At 34.8% G+C, this 11,246-nt stretch overlaps 1 long non-coding RNA gene across 1 annotated transcript; it reads left to right on the plus strand.

The window, feature by feature from the left end:
* The first annotated feature begins 8,050 nt into the window (after positions 1-8,050).
* Positions 8,051-10,965, plus strand: LOC134279516 (uncharacterized). The gene is made up of 3 exons (XR_009994654.1): positions 8,051-8,110; positions 8,519-8,686; positions 10,689-10,965. It is a non-coding gene; the product is annotated as an uncharacterized LOC134279516 (long non-coding RNA).
* Positions 10,966-11,246: the final 281 nt, after the last annotated feature.

Raw genomic sequence — 11,246 nt, forward strand, 5'->3', positions numbered from 1 at the left:
CTTCTCTAAAGTTACTCCACTAGTCTAAATATAATTTACAGTACGTATATCCAAATAAACACATAAAATTCTTTTTTTTTAAGTCTTTTGGCGCAAGGACTTCGGCCGTCACCGACAGCTTTGGGTATCGGATCCTACGAAGTTCCACAGAAATTACACATGAAAATCGGCTGAATTCTATTAACTGTGTGAGGAATATGTTTATTTAAATTCCCCGATACCAATACCAATATGCCATGTGTTCTTTCAATAACAATTATATCTGAATAAAAATTAGACCACCATTCGGTAGTTAAAAACGACCTCGATATGAGCGATTGACCAAACGGGGGTTAAATGACCATTTGGTGGCATGTGCCAAACCGGGTGATACATTGGGGTATATTGATCGAGGGCGAAATCCTCCATTAGTCTGAGGTTTGAGACATCTCAGAATGTTTTATGTACATTTCCTCTTTTTCCGAACTTCTTCATAACCCCCCCCCCCCCCCTCCCCCAGCAGACGTACAAGTTCTTCATATGTTAGCTCTTCAAAATCTGCACCGATTTGTCTGGAAGATTAAGTATTCCCAAAAATGTTAACAAATAACTTGATAGTCGTTTTGTAATTTTATCCTCAGAGTTCTTCACATATTTTTTAAATCTTCCTCACTAGTACTCGTAACATTTCAAGCTTTCAATCTTTCGACACCGTATTCAACCGACATGAAAGTAGAACGAGACAGCTCGTGCGAGTCAATATTCAGTTTCACTGTTCATTATATAAAAAAACAATGACTTTGTATTGGCCAGTCAGATTACCAGATTTCACAAAATTATGTACGTACATGTGATATTTTGTAATAAAATCCAAAGTGACAAAAATGGTCACTTTTAAGCCCAACTACCATCAACTTCTTCCCACCCTTTTACTGTTTGAAATCACGAGAATCAGAAAGATCTAGAAACACATTTTGCGAGGGATATGGCAATTCAAAGTCAGTTCCTGTTTACTGCCAATTTTACTTTTAAGCCGATCTACCCATAAAATTTGGATGGGTCAACCTCACACCACGAGTCTTTAATTTAAATCACAATGTCATTAGCCGTGATAGATATATTGTTATCCTTTAACATCAAAATCCCCATTCTACGAATCAAGATCAACTGCTTCTATCGTTTTCCAACGCTGTCGATATTTTTTGACACACAAAAGACTTAAAGGTGATTAAAAACGAGTACTTGAAGATTTCGTCAATATCATTTTATTTTCCTCTTGGGATACTACAAAGACCTTCCTTCAGATTTAAGTTTTATCTTGTCAAGACACAAATTCCTTTAATGTTTTAAAAGGAAATTTTATTCAATTTACAATAAAATCTGCTTAAAGAGAACGCAATAAATCGATGCTTGATTTTTTCCATTGTATGCATGTCTGTATTATGCAATTTTATAATGAATCTTTGATACTGATTGATTTATATTGATTCTACGCTGGGCATTTGTGAACTGAAAACCTGTGAAAACTTGATTTGAAAACACATAAGTTACCACTTGCCTTAAGTTACGTTCATTTCGCAGGGACCAGAGACAATGCAGAAGGAAATAATTTTTCAGGCCATTATTGCAACTATGATTATCAGTGTACAAGTTAATTGTCAAGAAAAGTATAAAACATAGTTTCTTTACATTTCAACATGAACGCAGGTTACAGGGAAAAATGATAGACTCCTAGGGAATTATAGTATATTAGACTGTGTTAAGGAGTGCTCAAGAACAAAGAGGTGCAAATCGGTGAATTATTACAAAGGAGCAAATTATTGTGAAATTAACTTCGAAAGAAACATGTTTGGGCCAGGGATGAACAGACTAAGCCCGGGCTGGATATACACCGCCATGAACAACTTGGATAAGGTAAACATACAATTAATGTTAGAGAAGACAATATTGTTTCAGCTGCTTCAAAAGCAATGTTATAGATTTTAGAAAAAAGACATGAAGAAAATGGTATTGTGAAATTTGAGTTTCACACTGACAATATATTTAAGGGACGATGTTTCTTCGGGACCAGGTTTCCCAACACTGTTGGAATCCCTATGAGTACTTATTGTGCCACCATACTTGCAGGCTTATTTTTCTTTCATATGACACAATGTACTTGCTCTAGAATTACTATCAGAAAGTCTATCATGCGAATTTCCGTTAACTGTCAGTCATGTACGTTTGGAATGTACATATTTTTCTCCTACTCGAAGTAGACTTTTTAAAAATATCCAAACGATGCATGAACTTTTGACAAATAAAAATGTTTTTACACTTCGCTCGTAACCTACGGCCATTGAGCAGTGAAGGATGACGGGATCTTTATCGTACCATTGTCTACCTTGACAGGGGGGGTGACGGGATCTTTATCGTACCATTGTCTACCTTGACAGGCTCACGAACTAAGGTTCCTTGACATCAGCCACAACTTAAACCACTTCCAAAACTATTATTAAGTTTTGTTCGCCGTATATATTTGTGATTCTTGTTACATTCACAGATTACTAAACTTTTCAACAAATATTTTTTTTTTACCTAGACCTTGGTTTCAGATGCATATTTTTAAATGTCTTAGGGTTTCTTACTCATACTGTATTCATATGATTGAAAATAAATCATTTTTTTTTCATTATGATTTTCAGGGTCTTTTGGTATCTTGTTCAGCTTCAGCCGGTAAGATGAATGAGAAATGCATCCGTCCACAAATCTCAGAAATCCAAATGTGTCGTGTCTGGTAAGGTTTAATGTTGACTGTAACTAAAAACACAAAATTTTAATGCACTTTTTTTTAAATATAGTGTGCCCCAATTTTCTCATTGAAAGTAAGAAATATCTGATTAGGGCCCCTCCATAACTATGCCCATTATTCTGTCTGATTTTTTGTAATGCACATGTATTTATTTCTGTAAAAAAGCTTTTGCAAAAAAAACCCTATTCCGTTTCAATGATTTTACGGACGCATAAAAAGAGAACTTGAAATATGTGTAGTCTGCAGAACTATCAATATAGATTAACAATTTAATGAACTTTAATACCAAGGCAATTTTCATTGCATACATAATTGAAATATACAGTCTACAAACTTTGTTTTTTTTTCAATTATTTCTATTAGATCTTCTACAGGTTGAGCCATTTTTAAGTGTTTTCTTATTGATCCATTACGGAATAAAATCTCTTTTCATGTTTCTACTAGTGTAATACTGTATAAACCAAGACCGTTTTGCAGTGGGTAAAGGCACAAAAAAGATTTCACTGTTCAATGAACAAATGTGTAGCACTCCAGCAACAGGTGTTAAAACTTCTCGAAGGGGTTTCAAACAAACACAATTTTGGGAATTTAATAAAACGAATCTACGACCAATTCACATGGGGTCAGAGCAAAGAAAGAACTGAAAGAGATACGTTTTTTGTAAAGATAGAAATGTAATGTAACTAATGAAAAAATAAAGTTGCAGAAAGCCATAAATTCTGGTCAGTTAAACAGTTTTACAGTTTCGATCAATTTGTTGTGTTGCTGCGCATTCGTGCAAAATATGTGAATTTTGACACTTTAATTGGGAAATCGATTGTTCCCAGACAGATTCCCGCTCTTCGTTGTTACTCTTCTACCACTCCAAAAAGCCCTTTTATCTGTTGCAACAAATTCAGTGTAAGCTTTCGAATTCTTTTACATACATATTTGCATACTATATTATTTTTTAGAAAATACCTGATTACTGCAACGTTGCATCCAAAACATACACCGTCTCTTCCTTTAACCTGAAAGGTAAAATTCAAAATCAATAAAGCTGCTCATTTAGATTTATATCTTTTTCAGACTGTGGGATCCCAACCATAAATAATACTACGTGGGATGTACAAGATGGAGACGGTATAGGACTATTTAAAGAAATGCACCTTAAATGCCACGATTCCTATCAACAGCGAGGATCGGGCAGGATTTTATGTCTCGAAAACGGGACGTGGAAATCGGACCTGCATTGTCAAGGTATTTTTGCTAGTTTTTCTTTCACATATTGAGACGCCACCTCTTGTCGTTCGATGTCCGTAAAAAGAAAACATCAGTTATTTCGTTTTTAGCCCAGCGAGCAAAAAAATAACCGGCTCTATGAAAATCAAATTTGTAATGATATTTAGGAAACCGGAGTATATTGTGAGAGTTTTCAAATTATACAGTAATCATGATATGTTCAGCAGAAAACATCATTTTTATAATTCGGATTTATCAGTATGGCTTTTTGGTCATTAAATCTTCCATATGTTTAATGATGCAATTGGCAGTATTCTTATTTTCTATCCATTTCAGCTGCTACAGATTGTAAAAGCCTTTATGATAATGGTAACACTAACTCCGGCGTGTACGACATTAACCCCTCTGGTGCAAGCTCACGTCCTGTCAGAGTGTTCTGTGATATGGGCACACTGCAAGGAGGATGGACGGTATCTATGTTCATGATTGATTGATTGTTGTTTTACGTCCAATCCAAGAATTTTCCCTTGTGTAGAGACGTCATCATTTTCATGTACCGGAAAAGGGCTTCAAATTCAGACCTTTACTCCGCATCCAGGGCTGTTGAGCGGTGGGGGATATTCGATCTTCCCATCGCCTGCTGTTACACTGTACCTCGGTTTTCAAGGTCTCATCTGCAGGACCTGCAACTTTCACTTCAAGTGCCGAGTGCACGGCGAAGGAATAGTTCCTCTCATTTTCTATCGACTTAGGTCAGTCGCGGCCCAAATTCAAACTCGTGACCTCCCGATCACGGAGCAAGCGCTCTACAGATTGAGCTACCGTGATCGGTCTTATTAAAGTTATTATCATAAATACTTGTGGACTGCATTGTCGACGGATTCTTTCATTATTTCATGACAAAAAGCTCACAGCAGATGTAAGCGGAGGATGCTCACTCCTCAATGGCACCCTAACCCAAATTGGATTGTGTAGAGGTCCATGGTTGCTGTGATTTTGATTGGTATTGTTTGAATGCAATTCTTAGCTTGACTACCGTTTGTTATATCCATAGTTCATGATAAAGAGAAGAAATATATCTCACCTCGATCTCTAGTATATTAAATGTAATCAATCCTGATGATTCATATTAGTTACAGGTTAGAGGGTTAAAACACTGAAAATGGGATTAGTTAAAGGGTAGAGGGTTAAAACACTGAATATGGGATTAGCTAAAGGGTAGAGGGTTAATAAAACACTTAACATAAAATCAGGGTCATTACGAAGCTATTCGTTTTTAATACTTGACTAGGACGTTGTCATTTTGTAATCGATTACGGCGAAGCAAACGGGAGAGGAAATATCTTATGTGAACAGAGAAACATCATATAGATGTAACAAACAAATGGATATAATGAGTTCGTTACATAATATGCACGCATCATCAACTTTCCTCTTATTTCGGACAAATTCCTTTTTGTAATGCAGTAAAGTCGAAGAAGATTGAAATAGTATGTTTGAGTATTTTTTTCTTTGCTTGTGATTTTTTTTTTCAAGCAAGTTTTTTTTTTTCTTGATTTTCCATGACAGCTTCCTCTTTCAAAAACGATTCTACGTCACTGTATAACCATGTAGTGACTCAATATGATATGATATTCATGTATTTTTAGGTCACCTGAGTAAACTCAGGTGACCTATTGCTATCCGTTTTCGTCCGTCGTCGTTCGTCGTTCGTCGTGCGTTAACATTTGAACATTTTCAGCTTCTTCTCTGCAACCACTGAACCAATTTCAACCAAATTTGGCACAAAGCATCTATGGTTGAAGGGGAACAAAAATAGTTAATATCATGATCCCTGCCCCCCTGGGGCCTGAGGGGTGGGGCCAAAACCACTAAAATTAATGCAATCTTTAAAAATCTTCTTCTTTACTCCTGGACATCAAGCAATCGAACTGTTTGCATGATTGTAATCAGCATTGAGTCCTCTACCAAAATTATGAAATTCATAGCCCTGGGGTCAGGGGTTCTAGTGCTAGGGCGGGGCTAAATAAGTAGGTAGTGAAAATGCATTATTTCTTTGAAAATCTTCTTCTCTGCTCCTGGGTATTAAATAAACCAACAAAGTACATAGCTATGATGAGCAAGAGTGCCTCTACCAAAATTGTGAATTTTATGGCCCCAGGGTCAGGGGTTCTGGTGCTAGGGCGGGGCTCTATTAATTATATAGTGAAAATACATTATTTCTTTGAAAATCTTCTTCTCTGCTCCTGGGTATTAAATAAACTAACTAAGTACATAGTTATGATGAGCAAGAGTGCCTCTACCAAAATTATGAATTTTATGGCCCCAGGGTCAGGGGTTCTTGTTTTAGGGTGGGGCTCTAATGATTATATAGTGAATTGCATGAATTCTTTGAACATATTATCCTTTGCTCCTGGTTAATATGCTAATGATCTAATTACATATTTAAGGCCAGGATTTATTTTATTTTCAGTTGTACAAAGCCTCCGCTCAAGGTTTTGAATTTTCAGAAAATTTTTTCTTTCCGATGTCAAATATGAGTCGGGATCGAGATTTCAAATTTACGAACTCGCACTTCCGGTTTTAAGATGAAACGGCGGGTAAATAAAGCTACAAGCCTACATTTGAGAAGATAGCTTGGTTTAGTGTAAAATTCATCGATACGAGTGCCATTCAAAACGTTTCACCCGTTCAAAGGACAAATAAAATGCTGACGACTTTGTTGCACAATGACATGCTGGTGAGATAATTATGTATTCGTTTCAAGTTTCTGTCTGTAAATTATTTTCCTCCCCAGGTTTTAAACTGCCCGTGGTAGCTATTGCATATTGCCAGCGACATTGTTTAGGTCTCTGTCATAGCTTACAGTCTAAGCATCATTCTTCAGATAAGGGTTGCTTATGCATCAGATGTAATGAATAAAACTATGGGAGAAGTTAAGTCCATTTGAGGTCAGAAGAAATGAACAATAACCTGAAGAAATAAAAAAAAATCAACTATTAAGGCAAGAATATACAAATATATACAGGCATGTAGTATCATTTGTATCAGCCAGAGAAATTATTTTACACTTAATTGAAAAAATGTTCACCGTATTCCCCAATACTCCCTGTCTGTTTTATGATAGGAATTATAATTTTAGGCATCAAGTAAATTTTAGAACAATGTCTACACATTCACCTAACACATTAAAAAAATGAAGAATAGAATGGAATAGATTTTATTATTCCAGATCAGGGCCCTTGTGGGCATATTACATACATGATTATTAAACAGAGCATATAATATAGTTATTAACAAAATGTGATGTGTTCTTAGTACATGTATATACTTAATCAATTTATACATGGTTCATAAGTTGAAATAACTGCTAACATGTGAACTGTAAGAAGATATATTGAAAGACTTTTAAAGAATTGATTTTTTAAAATATTTTTGACCAACATCACAAAATTTATATAACTGGCCCAAATGATGGCAGATGATGAAATAAGCAATTAAATGTTCTACTTTCGTATTTGTAGGTATTATGTGTCCAGTGGTAAGGAGCCTATTAGAATAGCATAAAAAAAAGAATGTACAATTGATTTATCAAAATTTTTTTTGTTTCCTTTTCCTTCGAGACTTTTTATTCTCATGTTCATAACTAAACCTAAACATAAAAAAAAAATGCTGGCCTTATAATGAAGAGAGGGGCCTCTTTCAAAATAGATAAATTCAGGGCCACTTGGTCAGGGGTACCATGGGGGTACTTTGACTAAAAATAAATTAATGCTTTGAAATCTGCCCTTTGATAAGCAATGGTGCCTCTTATCAAAATTTGTGAATTTCATGGCTTTTGGATTAAAACACGAACCAAATACGATCGCTGGAAAGTTGTTACATGATACTCAGGTGACCTATAAGGCCTGTGGGCCTCTTGTTCAGATTAGTTATCTCATAATACGCATTCTCATGTTTATTTCTTCTTGCACAATTTCTTTGCATTAACACATATACGGACATGCCTTCATTTGTTAAAGATTATCCAAAAACGAGTAGATGGAGTCCTCAGTTTTGACCGTGTGTGGTCTGAGTATAAAAATGGATTTGGGGAACCGGAAGGGAATCTTTGGATAGGTAGATACAAATAACAGCTTTTTAAAAAAAAAAAGTTTTTTTTAAAATCCAATTTAAATGTTTTAAATTGTTTCTCTTTCTTTTGTTATGAAGATTAAACTATTAAATATGTGAAGATTCCATTTGTTTACGGGAGTTGCTTTGTCAGAATTAATACTTTAGAAATGAATAATGTTTAAGTTGTTTTAATCCCTAAATATTGTTATAGTTTTTTTAATCCTAATAAATGTTTAAAAATTGATTTTTCATGAATATTTTGAAAAAAAAAATCAGTGTAACTGTGAAGGATAAATTTCCTTTTATGAACGAATACTTAAGGTAATTTTGACTTTTTGGCTCAGATTCGGATTTAAATGAAAAGTTAATTATATATCATGATACTTTTTTTCAATATTTACATCGAAACAGGAAATGACGTAATCCATCAGTTAACAAAGGGAAGGAACTCGTCCCTCAACGTTTCGATTACATTAGTGAATGGCAGCAGCTTGTATGCGTTGTATGACAGATTTTCTGTTTCCACTGAAGCAGACAAGTATAAACTCTTCTTAGAGGGGTATTTGGGGGGAACATTAGGTACGTGAAATGTATACATTTACAAAAACTAAAACGAGAAAAGAATGAAATAGAGGAGAGAGAACAGCGACTGATTTTTTCTGTTGTACATACATGTAGCTTAAAATATCTTTGAACTAAGATTTGTTTACCGTAATTAATGCATCTTCCTCCTGGAAATAAACGAACTACATACGTAGTTAATTAAAGAAGTGATGCACTTTAGATATTGTGAATTTCGTGGCCCCGGGGTCAGGGATTTGGGTGTTACATAATACCGGGCTTTAGATAATATACACTGTAAATGCATTAATTCTTTTTAAAGCTTCTATGCACTTGGATATTTACAAATCAAAGTACTGAATCGAGGTGACGTCTTCCAGTAAAATGTCAAATTCACCCTCAAATAACTGGCATATACAAAAATTTAAATATAGGAGAAACCTCACTAAAAATCAATGGAAAGAAAAAAATTAGCAACACGACGATGCATTTTTTAACTTATTTGATTAAAAAAACTTAAATAGTTATCCTTAAGAACCCGTCACCATAACCTCGCATTTCTCTTCAAATTAAATTATCATTTCAATTGTTTCTTGTTACACAGTAATAAAGATGAACATTATATTTAATGACATAAACAACAAAGAGCAGAACTGGGCTTCTATAAAACCACTAAATAGAACATGTATCCTGTCAGTGTCGTTATATCCAATGTGTCCTGACTCAGCCTCTATATTATGCCAAAGAATCCCGTAAAATGAAACTTTTCTTGCCTTTTTCTTAAATTTTAAACACGGAAAATTGTTTTAAAGATTTCATATAGCATTTTATTATACGTCATTATAAATATTCTACACAACACGTTATCTGATTGGTTCTAGGTGATCACGTGATAGGGCCGTAAAACTTCTTATCCCGCTTCAGACAGATTACTGATTGGATAAAAGCTAATCAAATGACGCCCTGAAATTTTCCGTATTACGTCGCCGTCGAGGAGTAATATGAAAATCGGGCACGCGATTCCGTTCGAAGCGTTGTTATTGTAAATAAAAATGGCGTCTAAGAAACGGTTAACGTAGGTAGTTTAGTTGAATTTCTTGTTACCGTAACGATATTTTATGTTGATTGTTATTGGATTAAAACTTAATATTTTCATAATATGCACAATTTTTTTTTATTGAAAAAGGTCTTCAGCGACTGTGTAACTAATAATATTTCACGGCCGTCGGCATGCTTTTCATCATATTCCACCTCTTCGGATACTTAGTGCATTTTCCCGCAGTAATTATTTTTCGTTTAAAGAAAACTTCCGAGAGTAGTAGATGTCACAATGGCCTGGTTTGCGTCACAAAATTGATGATAATGTGTTGACCAAATGGTTTTAGTAACTTTACGTTAAAAATGAAAGTGAATTTGAGAGCGGTGCCTAATTTGAAATTTTATATTTATCCAAAGGTTTTGCTTGTTTCGGTATAATAAACAATTCATTGCATGAATGTTCTGGAAACATGAAGACTTATTCAGCCAAGAAATATATTCCTCTCGGGCGAAGCTCTCTGGGAATATGATTTTTCATGGCTGAATAAGTCTTCATATTTCCCTCACTATCATGCAATAAATGTATAGTATTGCATTTTTAGACAGGCATCAGCAATATACACAAATAACGTTTTTCTACCGTATTTCATATGTAAAAATGTCGCGCTTATAACGCGTAGTACATTCCTGCAATTGTACAAATATATAACAAAATAAAATAAATTAGCCGTATTCAACATGGTATTTATGTTGAACCTTCATAAAAATGACTGACAGGTAAAAATGAAAGGATCATTCAGCCAATACGAAAATAGTGATTCTCGGTATATTGACTTCATTATATTTCACTCCCAAGTGTTAGTATTGTGAAAGTTTTGTTGAATTTATTGAATACCATGCGAGATGTACTACAGCATTATGAATAGAGCTCAACGAAGAACATGTACTTGTGCAAGATTTCTCTTTTTGTTATATTGCACAGGTGACGGTATGGTAGACACCGGGTATGCTGGTCGAGATCTCTCTGGGGTTTATTTTTCTACGCCAGACCGAGATTATGACAGGTTCTTAAGAGGAAGCTGTGCTAACATCTGCAAAGGAGGCTGGTGGTTTAACAATTGTTACAATGCCTTTCTTAATGGTCCCTGGGACCCAGGATACTGGACAAAACCATGGTCTCCTGCAGTTATATACGGGGCCTCTGTCAAGAAGACAACCATAATGGTCAGGCGTCATTAGGTTGGAACATAACAAAGTGTATGGGTTAGATTGAGTGATTGATTTCTATTTCGCCGAGTCGGCTATATTTCGGCACGGGGCACCATTTAACGTCCCGTCCGACGGACTTAGATTTTCTTTTAAAAATATGTAAACTGTTATAAATATTGTATAAACTGTTAATAAAAGAAATTGATATATGTACATTAAGATTACTTTAAAATTTTATTCAAATTTTACTGTAATAATCTGTTTCTTTTAGATATTCTAAAATTTATAAACTTGAACAGTTGTAAAAAGTTCATACATTGTTTTTACATTT

The sequence above is a fragment of the Saccostrea cucullata genome, unplaced genomic scaffold (genome assembly GCF_032062105.1).
Source record: "Saccostrea cucullata isolate Sc308-1 unplaced genomic scaffold, CSIRO_AGI_Scuc_v1 ctg5968, whole genome shotgun sequence".
NCBI lineage: Eukaryota > Metazoa > Mollusca > Bivalvia > Ostreida > Ostreidae > Saccostrea > Saccostrea cuccullata.